Raw genomic sequence first — 19,982 nt, forward strand, 5'->3', positions numbered from 1 at the left:
GATTCAGTTCTCCTAATTACCCGAAGATTCTCCCTAATTATCGTGATGCCCGACGTAATTAAACCAAATGACAGGAACTCAAGCAGTGAAAACATAATGGCTGCCATTCCATAATGGGATGTGTGCTTAGGGCCTACTTGATGTGAGAGGCCTAATTGGCACAGAGGACTGTCTCTCTAGCAAGTCGAAATTCAGACGCAAAATGTCACATCGTCGATTTGGAATTGCAATGCTTGTAATCATTTTGTTCGTCTAATTACTACTAACTTTTATTTCATCTTATCAAACTTCAAATCGGAGACTGATTTTATGATTTATGGCATTAGACTATTAAGCAAAGCATTGGGGCACTTTCAGCCATTCAGCGCGCATGAGGGAGTTGGAGTGGTTGGGCAGCAAACTGGAATAACGGAAGTGGGAATGAAAGTACAGTAAATGCTAAAAAATTGTGTTCAGCTAGGGGCCAAAGGGACATTGCAAACACTCTTTAGTGATGCCTACAGTGTACCTCACGTCTATCCCTCTACGGGGTTCGTATGGGAGGAAAATGAATTCATGTCTAGAATATCAGAAAGAAAATTTTCAGACTATCTTGGAAATCACTCCCATCTTCTGTTTACCTGGATTCTTACAAATTTTCATAATTACGGAATCCCTCTTCTTTCTGAATTCGTCCTCATACTTCTTCCTTACTTTTCATGCTCCTTTTTTTTTTCCAAAAACTTAGAGAAGGCAAGGAACGAAAACACTGGGGGGGTTTTTTTGCGCTTGGACTTTGGTGTCCAGAATTCTTCATTGCCTACACTCAGTCTTCGCACATTAATCAACAATTCTCGTTCCTTCCAGTTGTCGTCTTCTGTTATTGCAATGTGACCTTTCGTGGATATTACTGGACGGTTGTAGTTTCCGGCTCTCTCTCTCTCTCTCTCTCTCTCTCTCTCTCTCTCTCTCTCTCTCTCTCTCTCTCTCTCTCTCTCACACACACGTTTACTTTTATCTCATACTAAATACGTACCCTTGTCCCTTGAAGGCCATAACTTAATTTTTAATTTTGATTTTAAAGATAGCTCCAACCCCCTTCAAAATGCCAATACAACCAACATACAGCTGCCATAACCCAGTTACTTCTTTCTGAAATTATTTATTGGCTTGTACATAATAAATCATTTCAATTCATGGTAAGTATGCCTCTTCTTTCACTTTTGGAAGGAGAAATTTATGGGCCCACGTAAAATACTATTTTACTATTTTTTATCTCGAATCCATAAATCATTTCATTGCCAGCATTGACTGATTGACTTATGGTTACTAAAACTGGCGTTACAACATCTAGGATGCTGACGCATAATTACCAGTTACAGCAAATGGCTTGTGGCTTTTTTCCAAATCCTCTTTAAGAAGAAAAACTTAAAAGAGGGAACTCTTAAAAAACAGAGGTTCGTTTTTGTTTACTACCAGAATATGTTTAATCATGTAAAACCTCTGAGACTTGGTCATACTGTTTACCCGGTAATTACAGCTTTTGAGTAATTACCAAGACGACACAGAATATTATCAGCATTTTGTAACGCACCGTGAGCAAGTTACTTTGCTAATCATTTTCTTTAATATTTTCGAGCTCTCCTCTAACCGTGTTTCAGCTTTTTGATCTTCATATTCACAGTGTTGAAATATTCGATTAAAACAATGGACAGAGATATAATAAATTCTTCAAAAGTCATACGAAAGTATAATAACGAAAATACTGTCTTGTCATTTAGTGGAACTGCTGCATGAAACTTTAGATTTTTTAAGCATTAGAAAAAGAAATAGGGGTTTAGCACACATATGGAAAGTATATACTTTGTTATTAAACTTATGAGATTGAATTCATTAAGAGCTCTAAGATTTTTTTAAGCTTTAGAAAAAGCAATGGGGGTTTAGCAAACAAATTGAAAACATAATTTTTTAAAACTTATTGTACTGAATTCATCAAAAGTTCTAAGATTTCTTTTAAATGGGGTTTAGCAAACATATGGAAAATACATTTTTTTATAAACTTATGGAACTGAATTCATTAAAAGTTAGTCCTGAAGAATATGTCTTCCTGTACATCCTATTTTAATTACCTACTTTAAGCAAAGAGAAATTGTACCAAGGGTTCATAAAGGAGAGTAAATTTATCTTCCCTAATGCTTTACCCTTGAATGACGTTCTCTTTTTTCTCCTTTTAATGACGTCAGTCTTATCTCCCCTTGGACTTCTCTTCTGAGTCTTTCGTTTTCCTTATTCTGCTTGAATCAGAGGAGTCAACTTTCTTCCTCCTACGTTGATTAAGCAATTATTTTTTATTTTCTTCTTTCATCTTTTCCTTTTCTTCCACTCTTGTGTACACGTCAGTGCCGAAAGAAAGAGATAGAGAAAGATAGAAGAAAAGAAAGAAAGAGAGAAAGAAGGAAGGAAAGAAAGAGCCAGGAAATGTGAGGAGAAAAGAGGTCCTTATTGGCCCAACCATTTCCACTCACTGTAATTATTCATTTTCTGCCTCGCCTCTCTCTCTCTCTCTCTCTCTCTCTCTCTCTCTCTCTCTCTCTCTCTCTCTCTCTCTTTTCCTTCGGATCCAATGGGCGAATTAGGAAAGACCTGATGAAATCAAAAGGTTAGGCTTTTAATGAATTAAATTTCTCGGGAAAAGGCGCAGAGAGAGAGAGAGAGAGAGAGAGAGAGAGAGAGAGAGAGAGAGAGAGAGAGAGAGAGAGAGAGAGAGTTTTCATCGTTTTTTACGATAACTGATCGTCCCTATACATGGGTAACTAGATAAAGAGCTATACAAATTTATCATTGCCGCCATGTCCCTACCATTGCAGAATTACAAAAAGATACAGCTATAATCAATCAATTAATTACGAACGCCCGCGGAAAGAGCGTAATGTAATAAACGTTGTCGATGGTTTTTCCCCTTCGAAAACAATTTAGTTATCGCTTAATTTATAGAATCCTCGTAATATTCAGATATATAATTTCTATTTCTTTTTTTATATCTATACGTTAACTTAAACTTTGTTCGTTTCGCTTTATCTTTTCACATATATTGGGCTTACTCATAAACTCTTCAAATATATATATATATATATATATATATATATATATATATATATATATATATATATACATATATATATATATATATATATATATATATATATATATATATATATATATATATATATATATATATATATATATATGTATGTATGTGTGTGTGTGTGTATATGTATATAGTTGGGCCAACTAATTTCCTGGTCTTCTGTTTATGTTGAGAGAGAGAGAGAGAGAGAGAGAGAGAGAGAGAGAGAGAGAGAGAGAGAGAGAGAGACTACTTTAGTGATTCCATCAGGGATTTCGAAATCCCATTACGTCCAAGCCTCGCCATTTATTGCAGATTCCACCGCATACACGACTCTCCTCCACTAACGGTGGACCGTAGGATTTTATTTCCGAATCTTTTGACTGGTATCCTAAACCAGGAAAGGTCAGATAGATCAATGAAGGATCATGAATTTTAATGGAGGACATTAGTGGAGGAAATGAAAGAAAAGTGAGAACGAGATAAGAATATTTTGTTTGACGCATCCCAAAGAAAGGCAAATATCAATTATTTTAACTTTATGATGGTTTCATAAAGAGGAATATTTCTCTGATATATATATATATATATATATATATATATATATATATATATATATATATATATATATATATATATATATATATATATATGACTTTTTTTATCACATCACCGTGATTCATATTCAGTCAGTTTTTACAAAAGTCCTTTAATATCAATTCGCTCTACCTCGAAATAATATATTTTTTCTTATATGTTACCGAAGGGGAATTTTTAGTTGATAATAAGTTCGTCGTCTCGTGGGCTCGAACCAGCGAAGACAAGAACTCAGGACTACAGTGGACGCATTTTCGTCGTCTCGTGGGCTGAACCAGCGAAGACAAGAACTCAGGACTACAGTGGACGCAGCCGCGTGGCGTCCACTGTAGTCCTGGAGTTCTTGTCTTCGCTGGTTCGAGCCCACGAGACGACGAATTTATTATCAACTAAAAATTCCTTCGGTAACATATATGAAAATATATTATTTCGAGGTAGAGCGAATTGAATATTAAAGGACGTTTGTAGCTTACTGATTGAATATATATATATATATATATATATATATATATATATATATATATATATATATATATATATTACTAAAAGGACCTCATTCAAACTGGATGGTATCTAATGGAGTTTTTATCAAAAAGTTACTTTTGAATAAAAACTCCATTAGATACCATCCAGTTTGAATAGTCCTTTTAGTAATTCTACTAATGCACAGAACAATTGTGTATGTGATAAAGTTAATATATATATATATATATATATATATATATATATATATATATATATATATATATATATTTATAATTTATATATTTATATACATATGATATACGTCACAGATACATGGAAACGTTGGATATATATATATATATATATATATATATATATATATATATATATATATATATATATATATATATATATATATAGTATATATATGATATACCTCACATAAAAAATAAAAAAGTGCAAGTGTTGAGATATAAGTTCTCTTAAAACTAAACTAAATAGACAAAAATGAACTTACAGTATTAATTCCTTCAAGGGAAGAATATGTCAATAACTTGAAGATGATACAAATCGCTTGTTCCTTCACTTTTCTTTATTTCCTTCAGATCTGGAATAAAAAAACCATCAGATTGCCTGTCATATCAACTTCTTAAAGGTGACTATTTTTAATAATTAAGTCCATAAAAATACGAACAACTTACGAAACCCTATGACAGATTATCAAACCTTCACACGGTTTATTTATGTCAGTTTCTACGGACAGGATTTTAACCCGCCCTCAGACGACAGGAGATTGGAGAGCTGGAAGAGTAGGTATCTACATAACACTCTCTCTCTCTCTCTCTCTCTCTCTCTCTCTCTCTCTCTCTTTAGTCACGTCTTACTTTTAGTGGTTGGTATATGTCTGAGTATCATTCATTTAGTAAAATAACTAATTCATTTTTATCCTTCATTGTATAAATTGACCAGTTTATTTTTAGTTTTAGAGATATGTTGCCATACTAGGGCTAATAGTATTAATAATACTGTAGAAGCATTGATGTCAATAATAATAATAATAATAATAATAATAATAATAATAATAATAATAATAATAATACCATAAAAGTTTCTTTGATAATCCACAGTTGAATCAGATGAAGCTGTACCAATGGTGCCTAATTATGGATATTTATAAATATGTGAGCAATTCATCATGAAAGTTTATGAAGATAATTAAGAGAAGTTGAGAGGAAGCGCTGATGCAATAATGAGTCAGTCTGGCATGATGCAACACTATGTTTGCATAACGAACTATTTAAAAGTTAAATCATTATAATCATAAATCATTTTCCTTCAGTGGGGTGATTTTAAATGAATTCATTATACCATCAACTCATCAACAAGGAGTGAAAAAAGGGCAAATTAATTTACAGCTCTGCCGGAAAATGTGCAGAGCTGAGCAGAATTCATATTCTGAAAATGAGGAAAACCTTTATGGGATGAAAGGACCCAAATATATAGACTCGAGTAATGAAGGCTGATAAAAGTGATTTTTTATTCAAAATCCTTTAGGGATTGCGTGTTTTGACTAAACGATTTAATTTGTTGAATGTTTGATAATGATGTAGGTATAGTTTCCCGAGTTTTTTATTTATTTGGTAAATTGTGAGACATAAAACACAGATCATAAAAAGGAATCCAGTTACCTAGAATTTAAGAGATACAAGTGAGGGGTAAAAGGATTAAAAGGAGACAGGTAAAATGTACAATGAATAATATTAACAATTTATATATATATATATATATATATATATATATATATATATATATATATATATATATATATATATATATATATATATATATATATAATATATATATAATATATTAAAACCTGAAATCAGCCAAGGTGGGAAGTGGCCGGCCAGTTCAGGAAATGGCCGAGGTCGTGTGGCCAAGGGGATCAAGTCCCTAAGTGCATTTGCTCCCCGAGGGGCTAGTACTAAACACGGCAAAACATATTTGATCTCCAAGGGGACAGTACTAAACATGGCGAAACAATGTAGATGAATCACTGTTTCGCCGTGTTTAGTACCAGCCCATTGGGGATCAAATTTCACTTAGTGAATTGGTGATTTCACGAATTCCCTAAAAAATTCAGGGATTTCGTGAAATCCCTGGATTCCCAGTCTTACTGTAAAACACACACACACATACATATATATACAGTATAATATACAGTATAATATATATATATATATATATATATATATATATATATATATATATATATATATATATATATATATATATATATATATATATATATATATATATATATATAATATATATATACAATATATATGTATATATGTAATATATATAAAAATATATATATATATATATATATATATATATATATATATATATATATATATATATTATATATATATATATATATATATATATATATATATATATATATATATATATATTGTAAAAAAATATATTGTAATGAATATAAGGCCTTATGCCCGTTAACAAACTGAAATATTCGCATTTTAAACAACCAAACAATTTTGAGTAGTCACAGGGAACTTTCAGGGTTTGATGGTCCACATCTATCTTCCCTTCGTTAATCTTTCCCAGGGGAGAACATCTGCTCGTGCCTTTCTGCTTTCTTCTGCTGGCGACTTCTTTTGTGTTCCAGACTGTACAAGGCAAGGCATAGCCCCAAGGCATACTGTGGGCCAGTAGGCAGGTGTTGATTTGAAGACATGAAAGCACTGGCAATCTAGCCGTCGTCAGAGTAAGAGCTCTTCCAAAACCCTTCCCAGGTCTCCTCCAAAGGGCGACCCCTATCTCTCTCCATCGATTCTACCTGGCCACATCTGATGAAGGAAAGGAAGATCCACTTCCAATTGTGGAAGGATATTTTTTCATAATTCAGATCATTTATTCGTATCGGAAAATGCAGCGAAAAAAAATCAATTGTAAATTCGCTAACAAGAAATTGACACAATGAGGCTCAGTTGCATATGAATTTTCATAGTGAAAGACATTAATGCGATATGGTGATGAATAAGCTGAAATATTTCGAATTTTTTGGATGGTCAGAGTCCAAGTTAAATTCCAAATTACTTTTCGCTCTATCAAAAGATTCCAGTTATAAAAGGGAATCGCTTGATAACTGAATTCGAGATCAGGAAAAGGTCAATAAAATTTTTCTGCCATTCCTGAAATGAGTAGTTTCATATTAAGAAAGTTTAAACAAAATGGATTTAAATCACTACTTTGAATTAGAATGGTGTTTTGCAATCTCTGGCTTGATTTTTTATTTGATTTGAGGGGCTGGGTTTGAGGTTGGGGTTTGATGGGTAGCCATCACTTCTAACACCTCTATATATATTACCATGTCTCATCCATTAAAGCTCTCCTAAATTAAACACCATGCTTGTTGTGAGGTAAATGAATGAAAATATTAAGAGGTGTTTCTACTGTAGTGTTACTACTGCCTATCTGGAGATGAAACATTTATCAAGGAGATTTTGGTCGAAACCACAAGGGCTAAGAAATACAAATTCACCGAACTTCAGCACGAAAAATATGTTTCTCTCTCTCTCTCTGTCTGTCTATCTATCTACCTATCTACCCACCTATCATTCCTTCTTCTTCTTTAAGAATAATCAGTCTAACCCCCTCTCTCTCTCTCTCTCTCTCTCTCTCTCTCTCTCTCTCTCTCTCTCTCTCTCTCTCTACCTATCATTACTTCTTCTTCTTCAGTAAGAATAATCAGTCTAATCGCCTTCTCTCTCTCTCTCTCTCTCTCTCTCTCTCTCTCTCTCTCTCTCTCTCTCTCTCTCTCTCTCTCATTCCTTCTTCCTCTTCTTTTTCGTTAAGAATAATCAGTCAGAAAGTCTCTCTCTCTCTCTCTCTCTCTCTCTCTCTCTCTCTCTCTCTCTCTCTCTCTCTCTCTCTCTCTCTCTCATTCTCTTCTCCTCTACTCTTCTTACTTTTCATTAAGAATAATCAGTCTTTAGAAACGTCTCTCTCTCTCTCTCTCTCTCTCTCTCTCTCTCTCTCTCTCTCTCTCTCTCTCTCTCTCTCATTCCTTCTCCTTACTCTTCTTTTTCATTAAGAATAATCAGTCGAAACGTCTTTTCTCTATCTCTCTCTCTCTCTCTCTCTCTCTCTCTCTCTCTCTCTCTCTCTCTCTCATTCCTTCTCCTTCCTCTTCTTTTTCATTAAGAATAATCAGTCCAAACGTCTTCTCTCTCTCTCTCTCTCTCTCTTCCTCAGTCAGAATAATTAGTCGAAAGGAAGAATTCGCGGTGGGTGGATGCAGAGAAGGTTCTACATCACCTCGTAGTCGCCAGCTGGATTTATTTTGCATGAAACAAATGGAGGAGAGAGATGTAGATTGCTCTTGGATGAGGACATATGCTAAATAATGGATAGACAAAGATAATGATAATAACAGATTCTTTTCAGATGCTCACCCTGACGTTATACCAATGTTCTCGATTGTGTTTAATACTCCTGTAATGTTCAATTAAATATGTAGACGCAATTTACCATGAAGTGGATAAAGAAGTTTGGTTTTATAAATCTGATGTAGGTTTCTTCATGGTAAAATAGCATGACGATTATGACAGGCGAGACAAAGATGGAAGGGAAGGGCATATGTTTAGAGGTGTCATTTTTACAATACATATTCATATATGACATTATGTGTGTATATATGCATATAAATATATATATATACACACACACAAATATATATATATATATATATATATATATATATATATATATATATATATATATATATATATATATATATATATATATATACTAACATTTCAGAAAAATATGAGAGGACATTAAGTCCACATGAGACAAAAATGAAAGGACAGGGGGAGAAATGGTAAGTCATTAGGCATTAACGTTAGCTAATCTTACATCAGTGAGGTTGGCTAATTCCACTGTTTTAAATTTTGATTTCGAATACAACATCGCTGGCTTCTTTCTCTATTCAGGATCACAATATTTTTCCAAGCTGAATCTCGATGCCAAAGTGAAGTCTTTTATTCCTCTGATCAAAAGAGTTCTATGCATACTGATTAATTTCTTAATTTTATGATGAATGAATGAAATGCAAGCGATACTGAGAATAATGCTGATTACACCATCTACCAAATCACCAACGATAGTAATGTTTAATCTTTACCTCAAGTGAATGGAGTTATCAGATAAGAATTTCCCCATAAAGACGTAGTTTTGAATTGAGGTCCAAATCACAGCCATTGGTCGTCCCCGCATAAAGAACTGAGACAATGAGGTCTCTAATCAATCCAATGGGAAAAGAAAAAGCACCGCCATTAAATCTTCTATTGACTATTGGGGCTTAATGAATAGGGTATTGAGAACAGCTCTTCATCCATTAAAGCTTTTTGGTGAAAAAGAAGGCTTCTCTTGACGAGGAATTGTGGGAAATATTCGGCAAGACTGGGAAGCCTTGGTGGATAATTGGTTCGTTGTCAAAAACAGAAGGAATGGAACTTTCAGTTCATAATCTTTTATTTTTTGTGTTCATGTAAAGCACAGCGGCAAAGTTTGTCTGTTTTATTTAAAAAAAATGGAAGGTAGGAAAGTAAGCTCTGGCTGTCCCGTGGGAGAAAATACAGGGATTTAATCGAAATATGTGAAGTCGTAGCATGTTAACCAGCTACTTCCTTTTCAAAAGTATATGTTAATGTGTTCGTAAATATATATTTATTTACTCTTTCCAGTCCATAGGAAACTTAAGCCAATTCACGAAAACTGTTCAGGTTCTCAGCAATAAAATCACCTTTCAAAAGTTTACAACAAACAGGGCGTTTGCAATAAAAAGACAGATAAATAAAGAAATACGGAAAAAAATAAATAATTCTCCTATTGATAAAGGATCAAATATATTGCACCACTGGAGAGAGACTGATAAATTGCTTTCCAAAGGTGGAAATAAATTCATTACTTAGATCTGGATGCATTTACTTCATACAAAAATAAGTGAATGGCCTCATTGCAAAATACTGTGTGCCATACCCAACAGGAAGGGGTGGAAAACGCCTTCACGGAACCCCAGTGGAAAGTTAAAATACAGAAACTGAGTAAATAAATTTCCTAGCAACATCATACTATAAATAATCACATCAGAGTCAATTCCCAAGTCAATCTGTCAACATTAGTTTCTCAAATCCAATTTGCACCAAACCACCGCCAAAATAATATTCTGCAACGCTCCGGCGAATTTTATAATGATTCATTAAAGGAAAACTGATCGAAATACACTGGACTTTGGACGTTTTAGCAGCCTAAGTTTCCCAAAAAGTAATGAAATAAGAATTTTCATTTGGAAACAATTTCCAGGACGGGGGAGCGTAAGTCAAACAAAAATATAAATATCTTCATCCATAAATGCTGTAGAGGCAGTCCTTCCCTTGAGTTTTATTGTAACCGTACTATAAACCTTATGATGAAATCAAACCATTTAATTAAATAAAAAAAAACAGTGGTCGCTTTTAATAAAACTAATGCCTCATCCATGAAATGGAAACATGATTTTTCTATAGAAATTATTTTATTTGATTCAAGAGCAAAAAATTAGTGAAATTAAAAAGTTTCAGAACCTTATGTGGGAATGACATCAATTTGACTTAATTATATGAATATATCAAATTGTCTCTACAGTCAAATCACGCATTCGACAACATCATACGATTCCGTCATAAGGTTAGATTGTGATTGGTTTAGATTAAAGTGGCCTTATGCCAGCAAGGGGCCTTCCTCAGTGGCGGCTCTGAAGTGTGGGAAATTATATGAAAAATAAAGGCCTGGTGAGAATCTCTTGACTCATTTCAATCAGCCGAGGTAGGTATGTAGATTATTATTGTTACTATTGTGTATTATTATTATTATTATTATTATTATTATTGGTTATGTATTATTGATCCTTCGGGTAAAAATAAAGAACCAACTAATATAAATCCCAATTACCTGATTCTTAGAATCTCAAGACTACGTTTTCTTTTGATTTTCCGAAGCTCCCAGCCATCGAAGACGAGAAAGACACTGAAATAATTGTTCCAGAAACAGATAGCAGAATTAATCTAACTTATTCCCCCCCCGCCCTCTCCTGCTTTCCGTCTACTTCCTTCCAAACAATATAATTACAACCCAATCCCCTTTCCCAAAGAAAACAACACAGAATTTTGGAACGAAGAAAGTATGTAAAAAGTGTTCCTTTACGGTAATGATACAATCTTATCTTCATTCCTGCATTTCGTTTACTTTAATTCAACCAATGTACTAACAACCAAATATATTCCACCACAGAAAAAACTAAAAATTCTGGGAGAAATTGGAAAATATATAGCCAGTATTACCGTACTTTCAATATGAAACAAAGACTACCAATGATATAGAAACGCTTAGTGATTCCACCCAATAATGTCCGCGCCCCAACTGTGGAAAGTGGAATTCAAACGCCGCACAGTCCATACTGCTAAATTTAGCAACAGCTGCTAGCAATCGACTCAGCGTAGACTCAGGCAAGTGCAATTGAAATTCCTTCGGTACTAAAGTCATGGTAATTCCCTGCCAAACTGCATGCAGGGAATTATTCATTTGAGAGGGGGGAGGGGGGTAGGGGGTGGCGACTACGCCACGCAGACAGCTCCTGACAGGTCTTTATTAACTGGGGAGTCGCAATCATGATTTCCAGTAGAGAGCTCAGTCCAAAATCAGATCTGACATTCGCTGAAGTGGGAAGTCTCAAAAGACTGAATAAAAGTTATTCCTTGAATAAATACCTAAAGTAATTGACTGGAATGGATTATAGAAATTAGACCAAATGGCCAAGCACTAGGACCTATGAGGTCACTCAGCGCTGAAACGGAAATTGAGAATATAAGGTTTTAAAGGCTTAACATGAGGAAACTCAGTTGCACTTTGAAAAAAATTGATAGAAGAGGGTGGAAAGTATGATGGAAGAAAGAGAATATGAACGAAGTACAGTAAAATGAATGACAGGGTTGCGTCTAGGAGCCGAAGGAACGCTGCAAACAACCCTAAGTAATGCCTACAGTGCACCAAGTGAGGTGTACTGATGGTACTATCCCCCTATGGGGACCAAAATTAACGAAGCTTAATACCACAAGATATGAAGTATATATCAAGGACTTTTTGGTTTTTCTCTTCACTTGTTTGCTAAGACTGCGTATAGGCAGTCTCCGTTTTTGACTGAGTACTGCAGATTCGTCGCTTTACTACATAAATCTCGATCATTTTCCCACAGATATCGTTTCCTTTCGGACACTTGTGTATTTGTAATATTTCTTCCGATGTAATTCTTACTGCCAATGAATAGATCATAATATCGAAACGGCTTTATCGCCATAATTATTTCCAAAAATCTTTATTTAATCTCTGTAAATCTTTATCAATTTTGTGACGTCACATAACCCAGGTGTCATTTCTAAACAAAGCTACGGTAATTGTTTTTTAAATTCATTTTGAATATGCTTAACTTTGCAATTACTAGTAAGAGCCAGATGGTCCTGTCAAGAATCTTAACTTCAGACACACGACATAGACCATTTTAACCTGAGCATTGCCTTCATAAACCTTGGATATACCTGGGCATCTTCAGCAACATTTCATCTTATAGGAAAAATAAAATCATGTTTTCCAATAAACTGGATGGAAGCGAATTATGACACTTAGCTAAAAATATAATATAGCTTGATAACTGTCAGTCAAGCTCATCTGCAAATACTGGCACATATTGTCCATGGATGTTCATTTCTCACTGTGATATTACCGCTGTAAAAACTCAGAACAGTTTGTTTACCAACAATTATTTTTATGCATATAAAATTATTTTTTTTAGCTGTTTATTTCACCTCTGAACATAATTTAACTATAAATGAACATGCCTATTAATATCATCAATATAACATTGGTCATTGCTGTATATGTTTTATTACAACATTGAATATTACTTATCACCTCTTAAAAAATGCAAATTCACCTACATAAAATTATTCCTTTTATCCCTAGTAAGCAATATGCAGAATAATCGCGCAATTATGGCAAATAATTCGTTATACAACACGAGGAAATTAGACAGGGCGGGAGCTATTTCTCAACAAAAATAAATAATCTCTCACATCAGCTCATAATCCCTTCATCTGCTTTCATGGAAATGAGAGGTTATCATTACATCCTTTGATAAGCGCCATGATATCTAATGGATTCAATTTACACAAAAATTTTCCAGCGAAAATTAAGAAATAATTTCCTCGTATATTGCCGTGAAAAGGAGGAATTTCTTCGATTATTATCGGTATACGAGTGCACCATCACCGCTAAAACATTATTTTACTTTAGTGATATTGCTGCTCTCTCTCTCTCTCTCTCTCTCTCTCTCTCTCTCTCTCTCTCTCTATACATACATACATATATACATACATACATATGTGTGTGTGTGTGTTTGCGAGTGTGAGTCTGTAAGCACCCTCAAGATCATAACTTCAAAAAATGAAAACACTTCAGCACGTATTTTATCAAACTAAATTCATTTAGAATAAAGTTTATTCCGCTGCTTTTCTTTTTCCCCTTCTCTGTTCGCAGTTCCCTAAATTATGATAGTGAGTCTGTTATAGAGCAAACTTTAAAAGAAATTAGGGTCCTTCTTTATCCCAACATTCAAGGGCAAGTTGACTTTGAAGCTGTGTCCACGAAGTAGGAAAAACAGTTCTTGATACATTTATTTCACTTGGACGCCTGCGATCAGCAGTGGATTATTGATCTTCGTAGGTTGCAAAGAAAAAGATTTAGCTTTGATGATGTACAAAGTAAGGTACTGTTAAACGTGGAGAGAGAGAGAGAAGGAGGAAGGAAGAGGGAGAGAGAGGAGAAGGAGTCTACTTCCTGAGTCATTTAACTCACTATTTATAACATTATCTGACTGTTTCCCAGAGCTCTTATAAATCAGACACAGACACACACACACACACAGAGAGAGAGAGAGAGAGAGGAGAGAGCGAGAGGAGAGAGAGAGAGAGAGAGAGAGAGAGAGGCATCTCCTTCCCTGAATTATTACAAATCACTATTTGATCAAATTTTTTTACATTGTTTGAACTGTTTCCCAAGAACTCATATAAATAAGATACAAGTGAGAGATGGAGAGAAATCTAGCCTGGGTCCAGTATAAATCACTGAACAGGTAATATCATCATTTCCTTATCAATCCAATGTAATTGATAAGAATACGAAAGTACTACTGATTCAGATTACAACCTTACAAATATTTCATATAATATTCTTCAAGTGTATTAATGATCATTAATTTTTTTAATTCCTAAATGACAAAGTATAGAGCTTTTACAATAAATTGCGCAAGTACGGTTAACAAATAAAACTTAAATAAAGTCATGGAATTTTTCTGAGAACGTAGATTCATCGACATAAAACGAGAGAAATAAATGGAGCTTCTATAATGTTTGACTCCAATAAAGTAAGTAGTGAAACAACAAACTGCAAAGAAAGTAATGCTGAATAAGTCTAAGGGTACAAATCCGATGGAAATGATTTCCAGTTTAGAAAATATAATGTTATGATGCTAATAAATAACTATCAAAGAATGAAAAATATACTTACGAGAGGTTGGTCTTTAAAAACTCTATTACATTTTGTTTGGTTATTTTCATTAAAAATCATTACATCTTGCTTTTTTAACTGATTTCATATTTATCTAATTTTATAATTTTGATATTCTAACGTCAGAATATCATATCAATAAGTAAAGGAAAATTCTCAATACATTCAAATTTTTTCTCGTAAAATTGATGTTCGAACTTTATGCTTATATTTCCCTAATCTCATATACAATTCCAGTGATATAACTGCACTGTATTTACTTCTGAACATGATTCGTATGTTGCGATCATAGGTAAATAACGAACACTGTATTTATTGCTAATATTATTACTATTTTTCAGCTTTCAGTCGACCTTACTCTTCACACTTCTTCTCAACAGCAAAAGGGATCACTCCTTCAATATCTTAGCTCGTCATCAGCTTGAGAGAGAGAGAGAGAGAGAGAGAGAGAGAGAGAGAGAGAGAGAGAGAGAGAGAGAGAGAGAGAGAGAGAGAGAGAGACTCCCTGATTGTTATTTTTACTTTATATATTTACAGAATGTCACAGTCAGTGCTGAACTAGATGTAAATATAGTTTTAATTTATATATTACGAATTCTGTATGTAGTGAAATATAGCTGTTGCTTTGATGGGAGAATGATTTTGTTTTAAAAGAGGTTTTAAACTTCCATGGTTTCAGTCTTGTCACAACACTCAACATCCTGTTATTCAACTGTACAAGATTAAATAGAAATACTGGGTACCTGTAAAGAACAATAAATGATGAATTATTAATCTGTACAAGTAACAAAATTGCTATGACAATATTTTGAGAATTTCATTTGATATAAAGTTATTGTTCTTAATTTCTTGTCATGGTAAGTGCTACAGGATATACACAATATTCTGTACAAAACAAAGTAGTACAGTCCACCAGACATTCACACAATTTACATATGATCCTGTATTTCTACTTTCCTTAAATAGAATAGAATTTAAGCTATGAATTTATTAAGAAAATTACGAAATTTTTTGGAAGTATTTAATCGTTGTCTTTGGGTCATATAAACTAGGACAGATTCAAGGAAATCTCTCTCTCTCTTTCTCTCTCTCTCTCTCTCTCTCTCTCTCTCTCTCTCTCTCTCTCTCTCTCTCTCATGCATAGTTTAGATGTATTCTTTATGATATTAATACGACCCTTTGGTAATTATCAACTTTATTTCACTTTAATAAGGGAAGAAGAGGAAATTCTTTCGAATGTTTCAAATTAATATCTTTGAAATGCCCCTTTTTTTTTTTCTCTCTCTCTCTCTCTCTGCCCCTCTTTCCGTAAGTATTTGTTCGAATTCATATACCCAATAACTTTTTCTTCTCCTCTCTCTTTCTTTATTTATTTATTTATTTATTTATTTATTTATTTATTTATTTATCTATTTATTTATGACACAACCAAATATCTAGACTTTAGGGACTTAGTCGTTCCACTTTTAGAAAACTAAAATTCGTTTATACTTTTCGTTCCTCAATTTAAATGTTCATGTAATTTTTATATCTCCAACCTTCCATCAAAACAAATATTATGAATATATTTTCCACGTTTCACTTTAGGGTGCTCACTGTTACAATTTTCATGACATGAAGTTTCGTTCCTTTCTACAGACTTTGCTTTACTAATTTTGCAGTTCACAAAATAAGTTATTTGTTTCATGGTCATTCATGAAATCCGAGATATTGACTTTAGTTTTTATTAGATATTCTCTTTGGATATTTATCATATTTATAACGAATCTTTCTATAAAGGAAGTCTATGTACGCAGTTCTTTGTGTGTGTGTGTGTATATATATATACATATATGTATATGTGTGTGTGCGCCTGCGTTTATGCAGTCTTGTACAAAGGTGTATCCTCTCTCTCATTTTCTATTTTCCTCTCCTTGTCTCAAAAGTGTTCTATTGATTTCGCTGTCATACACCATCGCCCACAGAAGCGATGATGATCCTTGAAGTTTTTTTTTTTTCCTCTAAAAGAAAAACTTATCAAAAATAAGAAAATTCTCTTTGTGACTAAAGACTATTTCGTGCTTGGGTTAACATCAGTGGACTTTCTCTCTCTCTCTCTCTCTCTCTCTCTCTCTCTCTCTCTCTCTCTCTCTCTCTCTCTCTCTGATCTTCCTCTAAGGATTTCGCCGGATTTTCTCCTTGATGAAAGTAATAGAACCTTGCCTCATTTCTCTTTGGCATTACGCCCTCATAAAATCCTTGAGCGTAAAAAATCTCATTAAGAATGGCTGTCATCTAAGATTATTTCCTCCTTGGGCACAGTGGATAATTCTCTTTTTGTCATAAAACGATGAAAATAAAAAAAAAACTTTATGCAGTCTTTTTCTCATTCTTTCTTTGGGCTTATTTTCAGTGAAGTTCAATAATAAGACACAAAACGCCACTACGTTTTTGATTCACAGTGGTCGAAAACAATATGGCCGTCGACGTAAATACATAATTGATCAGGATATGGAAATAAAATGTCGATTTCATGGCGATGAATAAAGGAAATTTTATCTAATATTTGTAACAAGGGGTAAATACTATTGGAAAACGTATAAAGTACAAGTTACAACATTACTTAGGTACCGGAGAATAATTCAGGAAATATCTTGATGGATACATGAGAATGATCATTGGAGGTTTGATAGGGGAAGAGCCGTGTGCCGTTTTCAGAGGGAGTAAAAGTTCATTTGGAGAACGTAAGGCTTGCAAGAATGTGCAAGTTGTTCATTGGATGAAAAACTGGGTCTTAGATTAAACTAAGATAACTTTCCATGTCTTTTAAACAGGTAATGAGATAATTCAGAGAGAATATGAGAAGTAGGTTTACTAGGTAGTAACAACTGCTGCAAAGGAAATTATAAATGATGTATTTTTTGGAAGAAGAAGGGTTAATGGCTGTTTGTGAGCCGTTCATAAGAAAATATGGAGAGAATGGTGAAAATATAAAATTCACAATGATTTTACGTAGTGTCGTCACGTTTAGCAAATTGTGGATTCTGATACATCTGCTTTCTTAGTTGAAAGTTTGTTATTCCTTCTTGCCAATCTTCACAAAAATATACGAATTACTAAAGGACTTCGGTGCGATTTTAAAGGATTAATTAGATTCCACAAAATGGACCTACATTCAGACTAGGTTCCAAAATTTTATTTTACTAATTTATTTACATTTTTAGGTAAAAGGAGGGTGGATGTTCCAACTCTGAGTACCTTCCCACTCAATATTGAATAACACAAGAGTTATCCCTAAATCGTGAGGTCATAAAGGAGTTGGTCTTTATGAAACTGACAGCTGGACCTATAATAGCTTTGAGAACAATACTGTTGGTAAATCTAGAAGAATATATTTAGTTGCTGCGATACTGCTGTTTAAATTATGAAGTATTTGTGGGAGAATATGTTGCTTCTTGTAATAACTGCATAAGGAAATTTCTTTGAATTTCTATTTCAGTGTGTTTTTTTTATTCTGGACCTTATATACCTACACACACACACACACACACACATATGTGTGTGTGTGTCATATGCAGCTACTAGAAAGTCCAGAATCAATGAACACACTGAAATAGAAATTCAAGAAGCTTTATATATGCAGCTACTATATTAGAATAATAAATTTAACATATATATATATATATATATATATATATATATATATATATATATATATATATATATATATATATATATATATATATATATATATATATATTTTATATGTGTATGTGCATGCAATGTATGTATGTGTGTATATATATATATATATATATATATATATATATATATATATATATATATACATGTGTGTGTGTATAAGTATAAAAATTAATTCCCCAGGTTTACCATTAATGACAAGCTAGATTCCAGTCGATGGGACATGACGGCAATAGTATGGACAAGAACCGTATTTAAAGAGACGGGAATGGGGTAAGGAACCAAAAGAGACAGAGACTATTAAAACTAAACCTTATAAATCAAGTAAAAAAATTTCTTTATAATTACTGTAAGCTAATAAATGTCATTACAAAAACATTCAGAGATAAGAACAGGCAAGCTCTCTAACCTAATCCATTAAACTTTTAAATTTCAATTCTTCTATGAAATTATTCATGCGATACTTTTGCAGCTTTTGTTACACAAAAAAATCCTCTTTTCCAAGGATATTAAGTACCATTTGTCCCGTACTTTTTTTTTCCATCCATTAATCTCCTTTATAATAACAATATGAACAAAAAGCCATTTTATTCCGGAAGTATGAACAGAATTTTCCCAAACCACAACAAAATGCAAATGTTATTGGCAGAGAAACGCCAAGTCTCCTGCTAGAGTAAACATTTGTATTCCATCCAGCTTCAGAAGTACAAGAGTTTTACAGGATATGTGTCATAAATGTACTTTCTCTGTAGCAAATTATATGTATGTATGTATGTATACATTGTATGTATGTACAGTATGTACATGTATATATATATATATATATATATATATATATATATATATATATATATATATATATATATATGTATGTATGTATGTATATATATACTTTTATATACATATAGACAGATAGATAGATATAGATATAGATATTTACATACAAAAATATATATATATATATATATATATATATATATATATATATATATATATATACATATAATATACTGTATATATATATATATATATATATATATATATATATATATATACAGATATGGATACATCTATAAACAAATACAGTAATATATATATATATATATATATATATATATATATATATATATATATATATATATGTGTGTGTGTGTGTGTGTGTGTGTGTGTGTGTGTGTGTGTGTGTGTGTATGTGTGTATATATATATATATATATATATATATATATATATATATATATATATATATATATATATATATATATATGTGTGTGTGTGTGTGCATTACAGACATACATATACATAAATACATACAAATATTTATCAATATTTATATTTTGTAAATCTCTCTCTCTCTCTCTCTCTCTCTCTCTCTCTCTCTCTCTGAGTGTTCTATCCCTCTCTTCTCTCTCTACCTTCGAAGTGTTTGCGTTCTAGTGCAAAACGAA

The 19,982-nt window shown here is 32.9% G+C and overlaps 1 long non-coding RNA gene across 1 annotated transcript in view; it reads right to left on the reverse strand.

The window, feature by feature from the left end:
• Positions 1 to 19,982, reverse strand: part of LOC136835214 (uncharacterized) — a 172,987-nt gene that overhangs the window by 71,531 nt on the left and 81,474 nt on the right. Inside the window, exon 3 of the long non-coding RNA XR_010852054.1 lies at positions 4,686 to 4,775. This is a non-coding gene — a long non-coding RNA (uncharacterized lncRNA). The remainder of the gene's footprint in view (positions 1 to 4,685; positions 4,776 to 19,982) is intronic.

Source organism: Macrobrachium rosenbergii, chromosome 55, assembly GCF_040412425.1.
Source record: "Macrobrachium rosenbergii isolate ZJJX-2024 chromosome 55, ASM4041242v1, whole genome shotgun sequence".
Classification (NCBI taxonomy): domain Eukaryota; kingdom Metazoa; phylum Arthropoda; class Malacostraca; order Decapoda; family Palaemonidae; genus Macrobrachium; species Macrobrachium rosenbergii.